This window comes from Cajanus cajan, chromosome 10 (assembly GCF_000230855.2).
Source record: "Cajanus cajan strain Asha chromosome 10, NIPB_CcT2T_4, whole genome shotgun sequence".
NCBI lineage: Eukaryota > Viridiplantae > Streptophyta > Magnoliopsida > Fabales > Fabaceae > Cajanus > Cajanus cajan.
Window position 1 is genome coordinate 36,127,374 of NC_138526.1, and position 24,912 is coordinate 36,152,285.

Sequence of the window (24,912 nt, forward strand, 5' to 3'; positions counted from 1 at the left end):
ATTGTTTTAGGATTTGAAAGTCTTTAAAATCCTATTACTTTTATCTTTATTTAACAATATATATACAACGCGCAAAATGTTTATAAAACAACAGTTTCCTTACTAAACGTGTTTTTTTTTTGTTTTTTTTTATAACTTTGTCAAATATCAGCAATTCAGGTTTTTAAAAATGATATTTATATATGAAATATTTAATCATGTAGAAACTTTATAAATATTTGATAAGGGGCATAGTAGAATCAATAGCAACAACATGTGGGGATGTAATTTGGTTTCCAAGGTAGTACAGTTTATTTTGGTCTCTGACTCACGTGATGAAGAATAAATATATATTATGATCTGTTGTATGCTATGTATATGAGTGTTTGTACCCTTTGTACCTTTTTAATAATATATGTTTCTTTTGTCGATAAAAAAATAAAAAGAAGAAGAAGCCTGGAGTTTCATTCAAAGTTAGATGCATGACTAAAAAAATCATTTTTACCTAGTTACATCAAAGAGTTAGTACAAGTTAACAATTTTAATTAATTAATTAATAATCATATTGGTACTAATTGGTTTTGTTTCATTGCAAGCCCATTGTCAACTCATATTAATTAATCCTCGATCGAGATGATGTTTTTGTGTGGATATGTTCCTTCCGTAGAGAAAAGCCACCAATAACGACTTGAAAGTCCTGATACAGCAATAGGTTTTAATTTCTTACATGCCCAAATGATTTTTGCAACGTAATATACATTATCATCTTTTTCTACATTCATGTTGTCTTTTAATCAATGTTATGTCCGCTTGCGATGTCTTGAAAGGTAGGTCAAAAACAAGACTAAGAAATAACCTTACTTGAATCTGCTGCAAAATAAGTAATTTACAATCTTTGAATCTCCAAAAACACATTTTATTAATTTCATTATCAAGTTTGTCATATAATCAAATTTAAATTTCATTTTAGTTACTATAATACATAAGAAGGAAACCATGAGTGTGCTTGTGAATGCTAGCTTCATGTGGTTTTTACCATATGGACAGACAACTATGGGGACTACAACCATGTGATGCCCTGCGTCTTTTTCTCAGCTTTTGCATTGTTTTGTTGGATAGTAGCAGTTCTGGAATCTGGCCTGTTTGTTTGTCATGCATTTATTATCAGGTAGTGTATGTCATATGTGGTACTGCTTGTGTGTGATTGTTAACCCAATTACAATAAATATATTTTGATTATAAAAAAATCTTATGATTGAACCCTCCAATCTATATTAATTCATATAATTAAAAATATTGTTCAGTCCAAACTAGTGTGCATTTGACTTGATTAACAAATAGGCTTGTACGGGTCAAACATGAATTAATTAAAAAGGACATAGAAAAAGATACATGATTAAGTTTACCTGTACAAGAGTTTAAAAATTAACAGGACGTACGGGTGAAATGATTTAAATGTTTTCTGAAAGCTAGTTTTTGTTTTCTCAACCTTTAAGTTGAGGTACAATGGAAGAACCTTCTTATGAAAATAATGGTGAATTTACATTCTGTTAATTATATACTTTCATATTTTAACTCTGAAAAACATTTTAAACAAGGGAACGTACCGCTTTATTTGGATTTGAAGAATATAAGAAAATTGTCAAGCATGATGAATTGGTACAGTAAAACTTCATTTTTCATCTGAAAAGGTAATTGCAGCAGAAAACCAAACAGGTGCACGTAATGAAGCACAAAGCAAAATCACTCATATATATATTTAGCCAAAACAAAAGAAAGCAAAACGACTCATACTACTGTCTTATGATACCAAATCACACACATATATTTGCCCAAAACAAAAAAAGCAAAATCACTCATCATACTACTGTCTTATTCATGCTACCAAATCACTCATATATATTTACTCAAAACAAAAAAAGCAAAATCACTCATACTACTGTCTTATGCATGCTACCAAATCACTCATAATCACGAACACTCAAAATCACTAGTCTTAAAGCAGCTTTCTAAATTGCTAACTGCTATCATTCTGAATTCTTCATTGCCCCACACGATTACTTTTTCCGCCGCTCCCCTGAGTGGCGTCATCTGACACTCCTCTGTCATCAGTTTTTCCAGGGCTGTGATCTGATACTCTTGCTCCTCCGCTTATTCTAACAACAATATCATGTCATCAGTTCGTAATTCAAGTTTCACTTTATGTGCCGAAGATCTACAAGTTAGAATGTATGATCTTATGTATATTACCTCAACTCCTGTATCATTAAATCGATCTTAGTAGTTATGATGTATGTTTGTGTAATATGCAGAATGATGAGTTAAGACAACAATCATTTCAGTTCAATACTTCATAGTTCAAGTTTTATTTTATGTGGGATGAAGATCTCTATAAATGCAGAACATCTGGCTAAGGCGACTGAGAATTATGCATGTAAAAACTGTAAAGAGTGTTTTAACTATACACTCTCTTCCTAGAAAACTAATTTCTTCATATATGGTGATATATATATATGTATGATATTCATGGAGTTTAACTTAAAGTTAAAAAATAGTTTCAGAAACATTAATGGCTGGAAAATAGATGCAATAAAGAGACAATAGTAAAAGAAGAAAGTAGATACTTGAGCGAAGATGTAGCTTGGCGAGATATGGAATTCAGTGATTGAAGAAAGATTCTAGGTGTAAGGTTTCCCAATGCACGAACCATGATGGGTAATATGATTAATGAGCAAGTGCAAGTAATGGTTTGTGCTTGCAAATTGCTCAGATACCAAGAGTCACTGGAATTGCTGCAAAGCGAGCAAGAATGATGCCAAATTTATAGAGCTAGAGAATGTGGTTACTGTCAAATAATTATTAATTCCTATTTCAAAACTCTTGTTATTTTTGTATTGTTCTGCTCAAATTAATTAATGGATGCTTTTGATTCACATACATACATGTGTATTATCTTATATTTATTTTACGTCGTTTACCATATATATCTCAAAAAAATTAATATATATATATATATATATGAGGAAGAGTCTGTTTATTTTAGGAGTAAGTTTATCTAGACTTACTCTGTTCAATAACTCATGTTATATATCAAATTTCAACGATCCGATCATTGAATTTAAAGTTCTTAATATATAGATTAAGCTTGCAAATTTTTAGAAAATATAAAAATTATTTGATACTTCATTTCATTAATTCAAATTGACAAATAATTATAAAATCATTTTATATATTGATTTGAATTAATAAAATAAAATATCAAATAATTTTTAAATTTTCTAAAAATTTGCAGACTTGATCTATATATTAAGAACTTTAAATTCAATGATTGAATGGTTAAAATTTGATGTAGAACATAAGTTATTAAATGAAATAAGTCTATCTAGGAATAAACAGATGCCTCTTCATATATATATAGAGAGATCTACTTAGACTTATTTTACTCAATAGATAGATATATATTTAATAGTGTATTTCATTAATTTTTTTTGGTAGTATAAAGGAATGAAATGTACAATTATTGACTCGGAGGATGAAATTATGCATGTGAACGTGTTTTGTGCTTTCCCACATGATTGTAATAATGTAATTAATTTTGATAAATAAACCTTTGAGTGGTCCTTATATTTCTCATATTTTTACAGAATAATTAATATTATGAAAGAAGACGTGGATTGTTTGGTCAACGGCCGGTCAAGTCTAGCGATCCCTTGTTTTTGTTTTTTTGTTCAGCAATTCTATATCTCTTAATTATCTCTATGGCTACACATTCTGAAAATGGGTTGTCACTGTTGCTACTACGTGGCAACATATCTACAACGAATGCAACAGCCACACAATAGAAGTGATGAATCCCTTTGAGTCTTACGTCGAAGTGACTAATGTATTGATCTTGGAGAGTTTATAATTGAGTATTAACTTTAATCATTACTTATTTTTATTCATAATTTAAAGGTTATTAATTAAGATACGTTATATATAGTGTCAGTAACTGTGATAATAAGTAGGAATGGTAATTATATTTGAAAATGATAAATATAATGAGCTCGTAAGAAATTGTTTATTGTAATTGAATATTAAGTTCAACTATTGCTTATTTTTATGTATAATTTAAATATTATTGTTTAACTTTCTTATTTGTCGTAATAAGATATAATATATATATATATATATATATATATATATATATATATAAATAAATAAGGGATGTATATTATGAAAATGAGAACTATTATTCTCGATCATCAAATTAATTAAAATAAAAATGTCATGATTAAAATACTCATTAGAATATATTAGAGTCTCTCACTTATCATATCAATTATACATTTTTGATAGATCAAAGTTTACAATTCTTTTAGAAAAATTATAACTATTTAATATTTTGTTACATATTAATTTAAATTAACACACTACAAGAAAAACATAAATTTCTTACGGACATAATTCGTCGAAAAGAAGAAAAATTCGTCAAAAATTTTCTATTTTTGACAGATTTATGATGGATGCAAATCCGTCGAAAAAATGGGCGTTGAAAAAAAAATCTGTCGAAAAAATTAATCCGTCAGAAATTGTTTAAAAAATTTTATATGATTCCGACGAACAAATCCGTCAGAAATTTTTTTGTTTAATTTTAATAAATTTATTAATGTAACAACCCTCATATTTGGCCTATCAAAGATTCTATTACACGACACTTCACTTTTTAGCGTGTTTTGCCCTTACTACACAGTTCTTGGGAAGCTTCCCAGAAGGTCACCCATCCCTATATTACTCCAAATCAAACACGCTTAACTATGGAGTTCTGATAAGGTAAGCTATCGAAAGCGTAGTACAAATTAATTCATTTAAGTCATCATCAACTATACAATCTCATACTTATACTATCTATGGATCCCTCTCATTTCGATTTATCCGAACCGTTATAAAAATATAATAATATATATAATAATTATATTACCAATAATAATAATTATATTATATTTAATTACTCTTTATTTATATATATACTTAATTTTATAATTAACAATCTACTTATTTCTATTTAAAATAAATATTATGATACAATTTAAATTATTTATTATGAATTTAAAGGTTTAAATAATAATTTATATATTTTAAAATGAGAAGGGTTATAATAATAATACCGATATAACTTTTACTAAGTATTACACCGCTCAATAACTTTATATTAAATGTGAATTTTGTAAATCCAACCGTTAGATTGGATTTACAAATAAAATGACAATAATAAACTATTGAAAACATGATAATATGAAGTATTAGGAAAACTAAATTGCATTGTGTCTCAACTTCAAAAATATCAACTACAATATGAGCTAATGCATTAACCTGAAGAAAAAACATACTTTATAATTAACTTATAAGAGGTGTAATATTAAAATGCTATAAAGAGGCAGTAATTCAAATAGAAAGGAAACAAAATTAAATTTTTACCTTATATAGTAATTATGTAATGACTCCTGAACACATCCATCATGAAAAATAAACTTGGTGAAATGCCTGAAAAATTGGTAAATTAGAACTAAAGTAGAGATATTTTGCTTTTATAATGTTATTATAAAAAAAAATGCAAGTTACCTATGTCAGAGTTTGAAAGACTTGTTGATAAACTACATTAGTAATAGATTTTGAATCATTTACCTCATTGTCACAAATAAAAATTTTCAGACCACTGTGAGATGTGACTCGAGATATTGTGACATATAATTGGTCATGTGAGAATGGAAGCTAGATAGCAACATGCTTCAATAATTTTCCTTGACTTTTATTTATTGTCATGGCAAAGGAGACGTTTATTGGAAATTGTCTACGTTGAAATTTGAAAGGAGTTCTCTTATCTGATGAAATCAAGGAAATCAAGGAATAAAAACCTTTTGTCCAATATTGCTGCCTGATATCACTTTTGCCTCCAAAACATATTTACCCAACTGAGTTATGATAAGTCTAGTTCCTTTACACAATCCATACGATTGATCTATATTTCTCAACAACATTATCGGAACACCAACTTTCAATTTCACCTCATGATTTGGAAGTCCGAAAGCAGTGATAATATTAAGGAATTCTGGTGTATGAACATCATTAGGTGTACCTAATTGCCCTTTAGTAGAACATGTAACATAAAGAATCTAGGGTTTGCTGGATTGTAACCGTTTTGCACTATCTTAAAATACCACATCATTGCTCTACATTATTGGCACTCACAAATAGGATCACCAATATCGCAATAAATTATTTATTATTATAAGAAAATAATAAGTCTTCATGTAATAGATTAATGGTTAAAATATGAAACTTAAAATAAAATACAATATTGAAGACATACAATCGGTAGTGGATATCATCAATGAGTACATTTTGCTTTGAAGTTATGATTAATCTACCGTTGTTTCATATTAATTTTTGTGATCCTTTCCCTTGTGCAATGTTTTATGATTTGATTCACATTCTTCAAACAACATGTCATCAAATACATTTTTTGATTTGATGTGTTGCACTTCCTCTAATAAAATTATTTAGATAATGCCTACAGGAACGATCACTTAGAATATTATTTCCTACAGCTGTAAAATACACACTCATATATTAATTACATTTTAAAGTGCTTTATATAATTAAATATTTTGGAAGAAAAATATTTTTATTCTTAATATGTAACATTGGGACATATTATCACTAACCATTGGTGACATTTGAATGACACACTCTAACACATTTACTGCGATTACAATATTGAACATCTTTACAAAATGATTTTAAGTTCTTTCATTTTTTTTCAACATTATCATCCATAATACTGCTTGTCTCTGAATACTCAAAATCTGAAGAAATTAAAGAAAATATTAAATATCTATTATAAACAATTTATAATGTTTAGCACTGAAAGAAAATTTAAGAAGTTATACCTATCAATAAATAAAATTATTTATTTATTTTCTTAAATGACTCTCGCTTGGGAGCTAAATCTAAAAGGATAATATATACTACCGAGAGGGTATGCAGTGTACTAACAAAAGTCAAATGTCCACCTATTAAGTTCTCTTTTTTTTTTCTTTTAAATTAAAAATTAAAACCTTCCAAACAACCATAAAAAGTTATACAACAACCCTTTGTCTTTTCAATATGAATCAAAACCATAAATATTTAGAAAGTTATAGTTTGGCAAGCAAATAAAAGGTTAGATAATTTAAAAATCACCTGCACGATATATGTTTGGCAATAAATAAATGAGGCAATGGGATCTTTGGCATTGAAAGGAAAAAAAATCATATTGAGAGAAGAATAGTCATAGAGGAAGAAATATGTATATAGCAGAATTTTTCAAAAAGAAATTTCAGTATATGTACGAGACATAACATGTTCAACTTGGATGGTGATTAAATTTTAGAAACTAATAATCACTCACAGTATATATGATATAGTAGATAAATCCATCATTGAATCATTTGTGTTCAAAGAGAGAAAAAAAAAAGAATAACATTGAGAAAAGAATATTCAGAAAAGAAGAAATAAAAAATAAAGAAATAATAATAATATTATAATAATGTATTTTAATAAAATACTTTAAATAAATAACATAACACATACCTCTTTTAAAGTATAAAGTGTCTATCATTTGTCATATAAATAACTCTGTACTACATATGACATAATGAAAAATGAACAGCTTCTAACATAACAATCTAAATATAATGAAATTTTAATATTTTAATATTAAATACCTTTAATTGTTGTTGCAACCATTAAAATTAAAAATGAAGAGTCACTAATCACCTTTTAATCATGTGCTGCAAGAAACAAACACCAAATGTTCATTGAAGAAAGCAAAATCCACTTGCTTCTATTAATTGAGTTTATCTAAAAAATCATCCACCAATGTGCAGTAAAGTCACATTCCAAAAGTTTTTGTTTTGTTATTTAAAAGCAACCAAAACCCAAATGCTTTAATTATCGGATGGGGTAGTGATTATTTTGGCTTATTTGCTTTAACCAACCATCACCAATCAAAAAATATACTAACCTTTGAATTTTATTTGTGTAACGTCTTAATAATTGTTTGATATTCATTTTTTTTAATTGTGTAACATCTTTATCTGTAGAAACTTTAGTTTAATTTTTGAATCAGTAATCAAAGTATAAAATCTAATTATTTTGAAAATCATTATAGAAAAAAAAAACTAAACAAAATTTATAATATTTGTTTAAAAAGAAATTATGTAAATACATAAATATAATTAATATTACAATATATCTTTATACAATATTTTTGAACAATTACAAATTAGTTTTATATTTAGAAATTTTATAATAAATTTTAAAAGATAAAATTAATAAAATATGAAACAATATTTTTTTTTATAACATATATGATTGGTGTACATTTATGTTAATGGTATTATATGATTGAGTTCAGATCTTGTGCAATATTTCTCTGTTAATAAAAATTATCAATTGACCTTAAAAAGCTGTAATCAATACATAAGAAATTACGTATAAATACTTTTCATTCATGTTAAAACAATATTATCAAAAGAAAAAATTGAAGTGAAGGACATGTAATGAGTTGGCAGAAAAATAAAAAGGTCAAACTGAAAAAAAAAAATCCAACAATACTACATAAAAATTCATCAAGTAAAAATGCAAGAATACAACATAATTATTGTAGTAATTAGCCTTAAACAAAATGATTTGTACATACAAAAGTGACAATAAGTCTTCTTTTGAAAAGATATTGAATTGTAGGATTTGGTTAAAAAGAAAAAAAAATTGAAAGATTTGGATGAGACTAATTTCATTTGTTTTAAAATAAGGTTATTATTTGACTTATAATAGGTAAAAAAAATATTAAAAGAATAGAGAAAAAAATACATTAGCTTCTAAAATGTAGTCATGTTATATTTTAATAAAAAAAAATTGATTAAAAACATTATTTCATATCTTAATTGAATCAAATCAGTAAATTAGCAATTACACTGAGGTCATTAATAATTGTATGTGATTAGTGTTAGCTCAAGTCTCAACAAAGAGTAATATATAAATCAACTAAAAAGAATAAAGTTATGTCAATCAACTCAAAAATAAATAAAGAAATTTGAAATGAAAAGGAAATAAGAATTACTTAATTTTAAAACATAGTAATATCAATCTACTTAATTAATAGTAATAACAATGAACTTAAAAAAACATATTAAGGAAAGGCTAATATCTATTTAATATACAATTATGTTAAAAAGTGCTTCAAGTTATGTATGAATACTTTTCATTCAAGTTAAAACAATATTATCAAAAGCAAAAATTGAACTTTAGGTAATGTAATGATTGGGCAGCAAGATAAAAAAGTTAGATTAAAAAAATCTAGCAACAGTAAATAAGATTTTATCAATTAAAAATGCAAGAATATAATCTAGAAATAATAACTATCAAGGAAAGGCTATTAAGTAAAACCTAATATATTAATATGAATAAAAAATAAAGAATTAAAGAAATATATTTACAAAAGGGTTATTATTTGAATCAGACTAATTTCATTTATTTTAAAATAAGGTTATTATTTAAATTATAATAGGTAAAAAATAATTAAAAGAATAGAGGAAAAAAATGCATTAGCTTCTAAAACACAACATTTGTGCAAAAAAATTTATCAATATCTTTGCTAAGATCATTGACTCATTGTAATTGATTTTGAAAATAATATCTTTACTAATCATACTTTTTTGGTGAAGATGAAAATTTCAAATAGAAGCAAAAACAAAAAACTACACTATCCAACAATGAAATTTATAATTGTTATAATTTATGAAAAAAGAAAACTTCTTCATCCACCAAAATCATCTCCAAGGAATTTGTTTGCAATGGATTCTTAAACTTTGGCAGCCTCCACAACTTTATTATACGAACTCTTATCTTTCACTCAATTTTCTCTACTGCAATGTCAATTAATACTTTTCATTCAGGTTAACAATATTGTCAAAAGAAAAAATTGAACTCTAGGTCATGTAATGATTTGACAGCAATATAGAAAAGTCAAATTGAAAAAATTTAGCAACACTAAATAGGATTTTATATCAATTAAAAATGCAATAATATAATCCAGAAATAATAACTATTAAGGAAAGACTATTAAGTAAAAGCTAATATATTAATATGAATAAAACATAAAGAATGAAAGAAATATATTTACAAAAGGGTTATTATTTGAATCAGACTAATTTCATTTATTTTAAAATAAAGTTATTATTTGAACTAGTGGGTCGAGACACTTCGTGCCTATATTAAAAAAAATTAAATGATAAAAGTATATTGATCTAATTAGTATTATGATTAATATGTTAGTTTTAAGTTCTTAAATTTGATTAAAAAATATTTTTAATTTTTTTTAAAATAAAAGGGTATAATGGTAAAAAAAGTGAAGATCAAGGTAGTTACCGAAAAGGGTATCCCCTTTATACTGGTATAGATTATAATAGGTAAAAATAATTAATAGAATATAGAAAAAAATCATTATAGCTTCTAAAAAATAACATATGTGCAAATTTTTTTATCAATATCTTTACTAAGATCATTGACTCATTGTAATTGATTATGAAAACAATATTCTTACTAATTATAATTTTTGGTGAAGATAAAAATTTCAAACAAAAGTAAAAACAAAAAATTACACTATCCAACAATGAAATTTATAATTGTTATAATTTATGTAAAAAAAATGCTTCATCCACCAAAATCATTTCTAAAGAATTTGTTTGCAATGAATTCTTAAACTTTGGCAGTCTCTACAATCTTATTATATGAACTATCTTCCAATCAATTTTTTCTACTGCAATGTCCTTTAGTAATGTAAACCTCTGAGTCATGTTTTCTAAAAAGAAGATGAAAGTAAAAAAGATTTTTTTTTAAAATAAGGTTATTAAGGAAAATATACATTAATATGAATAAAAAATAAAGAATTAAAGAAATATATTACAAAAGGGTTATTATTTAAATCAGTCTAATTTCATTTATTTTAAAATAAAGTTATTATTTGAATTATAATAGGTAAAAATAATTAAAAGAATAGAGGAAAAAAATACATTAACTTCAAACAGATTCTTTATTTATGACTTTTTCATTCCTAACTATGTGTCCATGATAACAAATTTTGTATTGATTTCTCAACAATAATTCATAATCCAAAATTGCAGAGAGATTTTTTATCTGCATTTATAATGAGATAAACCTTGGTGAAAGGTTCATCTACAAAGATGTGGATTGTGTTGAAACAAAGATACGTAACTAGTAAGAAAAGTTATCCTTATTATGCCGACACTTAGTGCATTTGTATTATTAAATTATTTAAATACAAAATTTTGTCCAACATATTAGTGTTTTACGTTGATGTAATATAATTTGATTTTTTTACGGAGGAAATTAATGGATCATTTTAACTTTAAAACGTAATTGTAACACACTTAAAACCATCATTCATTTAAAAAAATAATTATTTATAAAAAAACCAGCATATTTTATATACAATGATATACAAAAAAGTGTTATCGCAAATATAATATATGTAGGTAAAACTTTATTTAATATATACTCACATATAATTTTAATGTTGATTTTGAATAAGATAAAACAATATATTTTATTTTTCATTATAATTTATACCTATATTTTTTTTAACAATATACTAATGTGTTTATAGTTTAGATATCCCGTATAAGATTTATTTATTTATTTTTAAAACCGATACCTCGAAAGCCGATTTCTCATCTTAGAGCATATGCAGTGAAGGTTGCTTATAAGCAACCTCATGTGTCACACATGCCACATCAACTTTTTTCACTTTTTTAAAGCATGGGAGCTTCTACAAGCAATTTTGCTAAAATTTAAGCAACCCATAAACAATGAAAAGAGCTGATGTGGCATGATGTGGCATAGGGAATTGCTTATAAACAGCTTTCACTGTAGATGCTCTTAATAAAATTGATTTTTAATTGGGAAATGAGTCTTTTGATAAGTTAATTTTTTATGGTTATTTTTTAATAAAATTTCCATACTTAAAACTCATTAATTCTAAGATATATAATTTTATATTTAAGGAAAATAATGTGTGGACATTTATATACTACTTGACATTTTGAGAGATAATTAAAAAGATAGAAGAGAAATAAATGTAAGTATGTATGATAAGTCTTGTATGCATGTTATATTGTTTTATATATTTGAAGGAAAATAATGTGTAGATATTAATATGCTATTTGACATTTTGAGTGATAAAAAGATAGCAGAGAAATAAATATAAGTATGTAAAACAATAAATGTTATGCTCACGTCACTCCTATAACATCTCTTGCCCAAGGTCGTGCCACGCTGACATAAGTGTTAGGAAACACAATCATATCATATTCACATTCAATACAACATCTCATTTCATGCCAACATACTCACATCATAATTAATTGAACAATTAAGCCATAACATACCATTTCGCCACATCATGTTATCAATTCAATACTAAAACAATAGATACAATATGTATGCATTTGTGCCAAGACATCACACCACAATCCATAACTCAATTCCACATCACATACACAATATAGATAAGTTCAAACAAAATAATGGTTCACATACCCCTCAAGCAATTCACCATGAATTCACATATTATCATTATACATATATGAACTAACTCTGCAACCTAGTATCATACTACTTTAAAAAACTTTTCAATTCACATGATAACACCTTGGAACATCAAACAACATGTGTCTCCCTTTGACAACTGTCAAAGAAAACAACATATAGAGAGTTATACTCATCCAAAGAAGCTCAAAGCCATCTCAAAAGAAACATAAGAGGATAATCTACAACTCTTATGAAGACATGAAATTCTAAAAACATCATCTACTTAGCTAAAAATGTCAGAAACCGAAACAGATATATTCCACGCTGATAGCTTGACCCCTGTTCACTAAAATAGCCATATCTAGAGTTTTAGACATCATTTTTATAAATTGTTTTCATATTCATAATCCGCAATACATGAAAAATTTAATGGGATCATCAAATCGTCAAACAGAAATAATTATAAAATTACCCATAATCCTACAGGATTCTTCCTCTACCCAATTCCCTCATGTAACTTTGCATACAAATAATCCTTTTTCCCCCGTTCCTCAATAAGCAGTAGCTGAAACTAAAGCAGGATCTGGTTGGTCTCCTCCTCTAGATTCCCCTTAATCTTTAGAGAGTGTAGAAGAAAAAGAAGTCAGTAGTGAAAAATGTTCTTTTGGGAGTGTCAAAGTGTGCTATTTATAGACATCAAGAGTGGCCAGAACGACCCGTTTCGAATCCGAAACAACCCGTTGTGGACTCATTCGTCATGTGTAAAATTCGCATCTAGAACGGCCCGTTCTTAAACTAGAACGAACCGTTCTGGAGTTGAGTTTAACTCATAACGCTCATGTTTAGAACGACCCGTTCTTAAACTAGAATGGTCCGTTCCCAACTATAGGTCATTTTAATAATTTAGAATGACCCATTCTGGATTACTAAAATTCAAAATATTTAATAAAACTCATTTAATCAATTTAAATAATTATGAAAAAATAATCTTCATAAATATAAAAATAATAATAACTATTATATTAGTAGAAAATTTGGGATGTTACAATGCGCATATTATATTGTTTTATATATTTGAAGAAAAATAATGTGTAAATATTAATGCTATTTGACATTTTGAGAGATAAAAAGATAACAGAGAAATAAATATAAATATGTAAAACAATAAATGTCTACGCAGTATTAACGTATTATAATTGAGGTATCCAAATAATATATACTCAAATAAATATTAATTAAGATAAGTGATGATAGTTTGCGTATCTTAATTAAGTTACCAAAAATTTAATTTCTCTAAATATAAAATAAATTATGTTAAAAAAAATATTTATTTTATATGTTTTTAATGGATATTAATCATTATTTTTAACGATAAATATGTTGAAAACCTGTAACATAATTAAAAAAAAAAAAAAAAAACTCAATAATGCACTGGTTTCAAATATGATAGAGCAGGTATGGTATACACAGGACATGCGGAGGAATGCACGTCTTTTGCCTCATTGTCAAGGTCATCTCATCTTTACTGACTCGGAGCCACGCCGAAAAGTCATTTTCCAAACTCGAAAGTTAGAGACATCTTTAAAAAAAAGTTTCTTTTATTAAATATATAGTCACTAAATTTTAAATAAAAATATTTATATATATTTGTTTCAAAATGTTAAGTAGATTATTAATAGTCTATCAAAATATAAAATATTTATTTTCTATATCACGAAAGTCATCTATAATTGAAGAAATAATAAGTTTTTCAGCAATTTTTATATTTGTAATTGTAATTCTATATCATACTCTTAAAAATATATGTTAAACCTGTTTTTGATTTTGAGTTCAATATATAAGAATAAATTTTCTTTCATTATAATCTTTAAAATTCAATTGATCATTCTCAAGTCTTCAATAGTTTTTTTCTTTAAAAATAATACATAAAAAATATATCTGTTAATAAATTTATAAAAAAAGTTATATAAAAACTTGATTGAATAATATGACAGAATTTTTGCAAACAAATAATATAATCCAACTTATTTAATTTTTAACTTTTTAAATTTTATTATTTATTTTTTAATATATTAGGATAAAATATGATAAAATAAAAAACTTTAAGTGATGCAGGAATGTATACCTTAAATTTTGTAAGACAACAATTAAAAAGATAACAAAAATAAGTATTATTTATTGATTTAATTCTAATTCTATTATTATAATAAAAAAAACATTTAATAAATAAAAACACAAAAGAATTAAGTAAATTTTAAAGGTCTTGACATGTACAAGATGTCGTGACACATTAGATGTACTTAAATGTCTCAATGAAAATTGTAATTATTGGAAAGTCCTTATTAATTGAACCAATAAAAAATATATGTGATCTATAATTAATAATAAGTTACTGTAATACAAAACAAAACGAAATTTGAGTGAAAGAAAATTAAGTAAAATTGATATTTAACTTCTTAAAAATCCTAAATGAAAAATAATTGAACTTACCAATTTTAGAAATTAAAAAAAAAATTATGAGCTAGGGCCATAGCCACCTAATGGAACACATACATCCGTCCCAGCGGATATGTTAGATGGATTGAGGTTTGCACAAACAGCATCATTAGTGGTTCAAATGGATGGAACTATATATGGCACTTTGATTTAGGATTTTTCACTCTTGAGAATGGTATATTATTTAGACTTATCAAATATGATGAAGCCTATACCCACATTAGTTAACATAAATTTATGTTTTTTAACTAAGTTCTCAAGAGTTCCAATTCAGACTTAAAATCTCATGTTAGAAAAATAATATCTATTTTATATACGTTTTTTTTAACATAAATTAGTCATTATTTTTAATGATAGATATTTCATACTAATATCATAATTAAAAAAAATTATTGAAATGTTTTACTGGTCTAAGGAGTAAGCTCTACAAAGTGAGTTTTCAAGAATCTTGCCAATTTTGTCAAGCTAGGCCAACTGGTTCTACATGTCTTAACCCTAAGATATTAATTCCAATACTGAAAAAGATCACATAATAATCAACACCATAATTTATAAGTCAATCAAAACATAAATTAGTTTATCATATTAGACAACTCACTCATTTGACATCTTTAATATTATTGTACTAATTTATTAATATTTGATTACATGTATAGAGTATGGATAAACAATGCAATTGACTTGATAATTAATAGTAGTGTTTCGTTATTTTATTATTCTTTTTTTATTTTTATTTTTATTTTGGTAAAGCAGTGTTTCGTTATTTCATACTATATTGGGTAATGTATAGTCATAATTGACAGAAAAAAGTAGTTCAACATCTAGTGACAAAAGTTGTTATATTTTATATCGCTTTAAAAAGAAATTAATTGATGCAAAAAGATTTATCAACGATATAGTGTATAATCCAAAAATGCGTAGAGATCTCTAAAGTTATATCCTAAATTTGCTGGCATTAAAAAAAAAAAAAAAAAAGTTAAGATAAGTCTCAAGGGAAGGTCATCTAAAAGATGTGAATTGTGTTGAAAGGAGGACATAGCTTAAGAAGTTTACCCATGGCGACACTTAGTGCATTTATATTATTAAATTATTTTATTTAAACTTTTATTCAACATATAGTGATTTACATTGATGTAATATAATTTGATTTTTTTTTTTGCACAATGAATCATTTTAACTTTCAAGCATAATTGAAAAATAATACCTCCAAAGCCGATTTCTCATCTTGATAAAAATGATTAGTAGATTCTTCATCTTCCAACATGTTGTTCCCTTTGAGTTTTTACAACTAATAAATACTATTAATTTTTTTTAAATATTTTTTTTAGATTTTTGACTTAGACTAAAGTTAGATTATCTAAATATTGCATTTCTATATTGATGTTACAACCCTTTAAAAAGTATGACCCTTTAAAAAGTATGACCAGATACTTCTGGATTCAATAATAAAGTGGTGATTCAAAAATCTTGGCAGGCTGATCAATTGAAATACTATTTGAAATAATAATTTTTTCTATTATTTACCCATTGATGTATTAAGGGGTTTCATTTTTATGTTGGGGAATTGACAGAGGTGTAAAGCCATTGTGAAATTATATCAACAATGTATTTTGCTGTTTGACTATACTTTTGCACAACTTATATACATTATACACTTGTTTAGTTGTATAATAAAATTGCTATTTTCTTATTAAAAAAATTGGCGAATAATTTGGGAAATGTGTATTTTGATAAGTAAGATTTTTATGATTATTTTAATAAAATATCCATACTTTCTCCGAATATAAAAGGTCATCCTAATTAAACTATATTGTTTTATATATTTGAAGGAAAAAATAATATGTGTGAACATTAATTCAATAATGCAAGTCACTAATACATCATCATACTACAGTCTTATGCTAGGAAATCAATCACTCATACAATCACTGACAATTGTTACGAACACTTAGAATCATTTGATCCTCTTGTTCCTCCAACCCTTCTCATGATAAATTAAATTAGAATCATTTTATCTTTATAATTAAATAAAATCTAATTATTAATATTTTATATACACATGCAGTCTTTTTGATTTTAAAATAACAAAAACTATTGATGATTGGATGTATTATAGTAAACAAAGGTAAATGCTAAAAATCAACTTCAGCTACGAATACGACAACGAGGGTGATCATGAGCTTGGTTGAGCCTAGAAATGCAATTTAATGCTCAAGTAAAGTTGAAGTGTACATTATCTGATGCTCAAGGAGAAATATTTGAGAAGAAAATGTCAAATGCCATGATGTTTTTCTTTTGTTTTCTGACACCTTTGAAACTCGTTACTTTCATTGACATTTTTTTAATTAATTTATTTCGTATGAACAGTATGAATGCGTGTAACATTTTCTACAAATCGTTACTGTTTACCGTTTTCTTCTTTCTTCCACATCTGACATGTCCAAAATTATTTAATTTAGAAAATAGTTTTTTTATTAATTTATTTTTGTAATTTTTATTTATTATTTATTTATTATGGTGGATCAGCCAAAGAATTATGCCAAATTTATGGAGCTGGAGAATCTGGTTGTTGGCAAATAATTAATTAATATTTCTTATTCAAACTAACTCTTTTGACTAATCTTGTTACATTTTGTATTGTTCTGCTCAAATGGGTCTTTTTAATTCCCATGTATGTGTATTATCTTATGTTTAACTTTAATCTACTTTTACCTATGTATATATGAAATCTACTTACTTTGATTTTTTTTTCCACTTAATATACTAACAATTTATACTGAATTTTATCAATCTAATAGTTAAAAGTAAAATTTCTTAATAATTATATTATATTCATAAATTTTTAGAAAGTTAAAAGCTTAACAATATTTTATACACAAACAAAATTATATAAGTGTGCATGGAGTTTAATTCTAGTTTATTAACTATACTGATTTGCTAGAATGAAAGTGGAACCACTATACAAGCTGGACACGAGTCTTGAGACACTCGGAAAATGACAATTCAAGTAAAAGTAAACAACTTGTTGCTGTCATTTCAAATTGAAATGAAATGGTCAATTATTGAATGAGGTCCGTGAGGATCAACCATGCAAACGTGTTTGCTGCTTTCTTAATCATGTAATAAATAAACCTTTGAGTGGTCCTCTATTTCTCACCTTTTTATAAAATAATTAATATTATGAAAAAGGCTTGAACACTTTGGTCAACGTCAAGTCTACTTTATTTTATGAGTTAAACACTTATATATTGTCAGTGTAAAATTTTTTTACATTGACAATCAATCATATCTTTTAATAGTGTTATGTCATGGACTTATTTAATAAAATGAAAATAAAATAAGATAATTTAAAAGATATAATTAATTACCAATGTAAAAATCTTTATACTGGCAGCGTATAGATGATTAACTCTTATTTTATTTTATTTACTTAATCCTTCTTTTATTTTTTCTTCAACAATTATATATATGAGAAAAAATTCAATTATTCTAGGAGTAAATTTACATACATTTATTTTGATCAATAACTCATGTTTTTATCAATTTTTAATAATCTAATTATTAAATTTAAAATTTTCAATACTTAGATTAAATTTTTAAATTTTTAAAAAATTTAAAAATTATTTAATATTTCCTTTCATTAATTTAAATTAATAGATAATCATTAAATCATTTTATACGTTAATTTAAACTAATAAAATAAAATATCTAATAATTTTAAATCTTTTAAAAAATTTATAGACTTAATTTATGCATTAAAAATTTTAAATTCAACAATTAAATCGTTAAATTTTGAGTTATTAAATGAAATAAGTTTAAATAGATTTATTCTTCGAGTAAACAAATCTCTTCTCATATATATATATATATATATATATATGTGACTACACATTTTGGTATGTTTGAGAGTTTGGATTTATATGGAATTGAGGGTAGACAAATATTACATATTTTAATTTATTAATCAAGAAACTTATTTTTTATTGTAAAAAAATATTTACTTTAGCAATGAGAAATTACCCTTCCCTTCTTTTTCCTTGTTTCCAAAAAATTATAATTGTTAGAAATGTTACAAATTAATGTATTTGACAAGTTCGAAAGATTCTTGACATGAATATGACTATATATAATTATCAACGATTCGATATACGCAATAAAGCCTCATATTATTGAGAGTACGATGAAACCAAGTTAATTCGTAGAAAATACATATAAAACAAAGAAATAAAACTCACAATGTTTTCTATATAATCACATATATATCAGAAATGGTAGTGATCCTATCGTCATATAGGAGTTTGTGGATGAAGAGTACGTGTGAACATGCCACTGTTTTGAAGATCTCAAACTCAGTCTTGAAACGCGTATTATAATTCGATGGATTCACGGTCAACTTAAGTGCCACTTGTTGTTTGACTTTGAATGATAATCGATTGACCAAGGATTCTTTCTTTATTTAACAAAACTAATTAATAAGATAGAAATACTACTATTATTCATGCCATGCATGTGCTTTTAATGTTATTTTACTTTCGTCATTAGATTTCATGTCGACCATCCATATTGATGTTTAATACAAATTTTTATTGCATAACTACAATTATAAAACTCTAATTTCATTAAAAAATTAAAAAAATTTAAAAAATTGCACCTAAATTTTGAATTTAATTTCCCCTACTTTTGCAATGCTTTTGTCTTCTTTTAACAACCCATAACTTGTTTTATAGTCAATAATATTATAGTAGTAACTCTTAAAGGTTCCCTAATTCACTAAAAATCTACCCGTTTCTCTATATATATGTCTGATAAAGATTTAAACGATATTAATATAATTTTTATTATAGATGATCAAAATTCTTTGTGAGTAACTCAAAAAATTCGTAGATAATATTTTGTTTATGACGAATTACTGACAAACTATAATTCATCAATAAATTGCTCATATGAAATAGTTACAGACAAATTTTTAGTCATAGGTAACTTTTTGACAATTTTATCGATGGATACATTCATATGTAATTACAGACAGATATATCCGTGGGTAGTTACTTACGAATAATTATCTATGGATACATCTGTCGATAATTACCGACGGATACACCCGTTGATAATTTCGTGGGTATTGTTCATAATATTTTTAAAAAATTATTTAAAAATTATATTAAATAACAATCTTATTTTATTAAAAATAACATAGTTTAAAATTAGAAAAATTATTATAAATATTAAGAAATTATCTTTTAATTTTAGACTATCATGCATTAATGTCCTTTCACTATTTATATATTTCTCAATTTAAATAAAATTAACTATATATAATATTAAAATATATTGATAGTAAAATTTTATTTTATACTATCATTTAATTATAAATTATATATATATATATAATTGGTATGGAAAATTCATTAGCATGATAAAATTAGTTAAATATTTAAGAATTTAATTTGTTAATCTTTTATATCATTATATTTTTTAAAGTTACTGATGAATTTTTTTTTTTACATTTTTGACAAATAACGTTTTAGATAGATAATCCGTAAGAAATATCAATCTGAAACATCATAATTTTCTCATGGAGAAAATCTATGGGTAACATCCATCTAAAATTTTAGACGAAAAAAATTTGTGAATAATATCCGTCGAAATTGTTTATGTTTTAAACAGACACATATTCATTGAGAAAATTCATTGATAATGTCATTTTTCATATGAATATTTATATGTGGAAAAAAGTCCGTTAGTAATGAGTATTTTTTTTTGTAGTGTATATTATATCATTCAATAACTTTTAATTAAATGTGAATTTTTTAAAATTTATTGTTAGATTAAAAGTTTCTTACTTTTATATCATGTGTATAAAATTTTATATTAATTCAAGATGATTTAATATTATTTTTTTGTAGAACAAAATTGATGTGATATATATTTTAAAATATACTAAAATATCAACACATTAATTATTTTTAAATTGTTGTTCAATTTTAAAAATTTAATTATTAAATTATAATTTAATAGTTGAATTGACAAAATTCATATTTAATATAAAGTTATCAAGTAATGTAATAGTTAATAATTTTAATACTTTCACGCTATGAATCACAAAACAAAACTACTGAATTGTGCTACCAAATCACTCATACAATCACTGATAATTAGGAACACTCAAAATCACTAGTCTTTTAAAGCAGCTTGCTAAATTGCTAACTGTTATACATCATTCTGAATTCTTCAGCACCACCTTATTATGTTCTCCTCCCTTCCCATCGCTGAGGTCTTCTGACCCTCTCTCTCCACCGCCTCCATGGCTGTGATTTGATCCTCTTGCTCCTCCACGTCTCACCATTCTAAACAACAATCATGTAACTTCATTATTTATATTTCATTTCATGGACCAAATATATAGCCAAGACTACTGGGAATATTTACCCATTTAAAAACTGTAGTGTGTTTTAACATGACCATATGCATACACTATCTTTCTAAACAGACTAATTTCTTCATATATGTTGATATATATAAGTTACTCTAAATGATATTCGTAGAGCTTGATTGAAGTTAAAAAAAAAAAATACTTTTTTTTGAAACATTAATGGCATAAACTGAGGTAAAAAGATGCAGCAAAGAGACAATAAGTAGATATTTACTTGAGGGATGCAGCTAGGCGAGGCATGGAATTCAGTGATTGAACAAGGATCTTAGGTGTAAGGTTTCCCAATAGAAAACGAACCATGGTAAGTAATATGATTAAGTAATATGGTTTGTGCTTGCAAATTTCTCATATACTAAGAGTCAGAACTGATTTTATAACTTTGAATTGCTGCAAAGTGAGTAAGAATGATTATGCCATATTTATAGATCTAGAGAATGTGGTTGTTGGAAAACAATATTAATTATATATCTGTCTCTTCAAGCAAAAATCTGTTGACTAAACTGTACGTTTTATCAATCTCAGTATATATGTGCATGTTCATAGTAGCCAGATTGGCTTGTCTAGATGGCGGTCTTATGCGTGTGCGTTGACCTATTAACTATTCTATAGTCAAAGTTGAACCACTATATGGACTTCACACACTCACAAAATGACAATCTACATTAAATAAACAACTGGTTAAGTGGTTTCCCTTCAAATTGAAATGGTCATTTATTGAATGAGGCCCGGAGTATGAAACCGCATATGTAAATTAACGTGTTTGCTTCTATCCCACATGTAATAAATAAACCTTATATATATATATATAAAATGGATTTATTTATTACTTTAAGAGTAAGTCTATCTAAATATACTTTGTTAAATAATTCATATGTTTTACATTAAATTTTAGCAATTTAACTGTTAAATTTAAAGCTTTTAATACATAGATTAAGTTTGTAAATTTTTAAAAAAAATTAAAATCATTTGATATTTTGTTTTATTAATTCAAATTAATGGATAATCATAAAATTATTTTATATGTTGATTTGAATTAATGAAAAGAAATATTAAATGATTTTTGAATTTTTAAAAAATTTACAAACTTGATCAATGCATTAAAAACTTTAAATTCGACGATTGAATTGTTAAAATTTAATGTAAAACATGAGTTATTAAATGAAGTAAGTCTAAGTAGATTTAAACTTACCTTTGGAATAAACGGATCCCTCCATATATCATGAGGAGAGATCCGTTTACTCTAGGAGTAAGTCTACTTAGGCTTACTCCGTTCAATAATTCATGTTCTACATCAAATTTCAACATTACAAAAAATGTTACATGTATTGACATTCAAAAAGTGTCACTATAAGTATAATATATGTAGGTATATATCTAATTGGCATATAACTACACACAATTTTAGTGTTGATTTTGAATGAGATTTAATAACATATTTTGTGTTACTATAACTTATACCTACACTTTTTAACAATATACCAACATGTATTATATTTATTGTGTAGGTAAAAGTAGTTTTTAGTGACACTTATTGTGTCACTATATGGCAATTTCCTTGTAGTGGATCCAACCGTTGAATTTAAAGTTCTTAATGTATATATCAAGTCTGCAAATTTTTAAAAATTTTGAAAATCATTTGATACTTTATTTCATTAATTCAAAATTGACGGATAATTATAAAATTATTTCATTATTTGCATATTTTCTCTATACATTAAGCACTTTAAATTCAACGGTTCGATCGTTGAAATTTGATATAGAACATGAGTTATTAAATAAAATAAGTCTAGGTAGACTTACTCCCAGAATAAACAGATCTCTCATATATATATACATATATATATATATATATATATATATATATATATATATATATATATATATATATATATATATATATATATATATATGAGCAGACCACTTACTCCAAGAGTAAGCATTAGTATAAATTTATTTTATTTAATAATTCATGTTTTACATCAAATTTTAACGATTCAACTATTAATTAAATTTAAATTTTTAATGCATAAATCAAGTATACAAAATTTTAAAAAAATTTAAAACTATTTGATACTATATTTTATTAATTCAAATTGATAAATAATCATAAAAATATTTTATATATTAAGCTTTAACCATCTTCACGAGTTACTTTCTGACTTGACTCACTTTAAGTTTGAATCTGGTCACTTTGAGTGAATTTTTCTTGTCAAGAGCAAGTCTTCTATTTGCTTAAGCAAGTTATCTTGATCTTTCTGGTATAGTTTCTAACTTAAGTCACTCATAGCGAATTGTTAAATGCTTTAAGTAAATCTACCCAACTATGGTGTCCATGTAGCTTGGAATGATGATTTTTTTTAGATTTGTAACTTCCAATTTATTATCTTCCTATTGTACATATTTCAACAAAAAAAAATTATTAAAAAAATAATATTTAAACAATTAAATCCTAGAATAAAGCATTGTCTATAGGGATGGTTTCTTTTTAAGCATGGCCTGTTTCATTTTCAAATGGAAGATATTATATATCACTTATGCTTTAGCTGATGCAGCAGCTACTGTACACATGGGTGAAGAGTTCTGCAAGTGAAACATTAAAAATGGCACGTAAACAAAAGCAGTCATGACAGTAGGACAACCAAAGAAAGCCTATACATTAAACTCACTACTAAATTCAGTTGATGCATTTACATCTAGGGACAGAACTCAACCTATTATTAGTACGTAGCAATTATTGGATCTACGGAGCATGGGCCCAAATGCTTTAGATTCCAATGTTGGTCCACAAAAACAAATGGGTTGGTAGTTGAGGAAAAGTAACTCTTGTTAGCCCTAACTCATGAATGTTGGAATGTAAAACGCCAAGAGAATCTGACCCACCCTGCTCATCTTCATTAAGATAAGTTTAGTGATAAGTATCATATCACTAAATTACATGAAAATATTTTATTTTTAAGTGAATGTAAGAGATATATACAAGAATGGTCTAATTTGTTTTATACTTGTGAAGAATATACTCTTAAATTTTGTCATGTTTCTTTTGCTGCCTGCTGCGGCGCTTGTGCTCATATCAGTGTATTAATAAAAATTGTACCAAAAAAGGAAACAATTATAGATAGATGTAATTGGGACATCTTCAATTAATGCATGTATCTTGATAAAATTGCTTTCGTTATTATTATTATTATTATTTTTTTTTTTGGGTCTTGTAGTTATACACAACACCATTTTTAAGATCTTTCGGTTTTCTTTTCTCTTTAACGGTGACGAGTTGCTTAAGTGGATTCTTATTTATGGAAAATGTTTATAATTTATTAAAAACCTTTCTCAAGAATAAAAAAAAAAAAAAAACTTTGTGGAGAAGAACCGAGGTT

General features: G+C 25.5%; 2 long non-coding RNA genes across 2 annotated transcripts; both read right to left on the reverse strand.

The window, feature by feature from the left end:
- Nucleotides 1-1,705: 1,705 nt before the first annotated feature.
- On the reverse strand, nucleotides 1,706-3,664 carry LOC109789697 (uncharacterized). Its single transcript, XR_002238854.3, has 2 exons — nucleotides 2,604-3,664; nucleotides 1,706-2,135 (listed from the first exon to the last, which is right to left on the reverse strand). It is a non-coding gene; the product is annotated as an uncharacterized LOC109789697 (long non-coding RNA).
- Nucleotides 3,665-21,143: 17,479 nt separating this feature from the next.
- Nucleotides 21,144-22,277, reverse strand: LOC109789700 (uncharacterized). Its single transcript, XR_002238855.3, has 2 exons — nucleotides 21,753-22,277; nucleotides 21,144-21,452 (listed from the first exon to the last, which is right to left on the reverse strand). It is a non-coding gene; the product is annotated as an uncharacterized LOC109789700 (long non-coding RNA).
- Nucleotides 22,278-24,912: the final 2,635 nt, after the last annotated feature.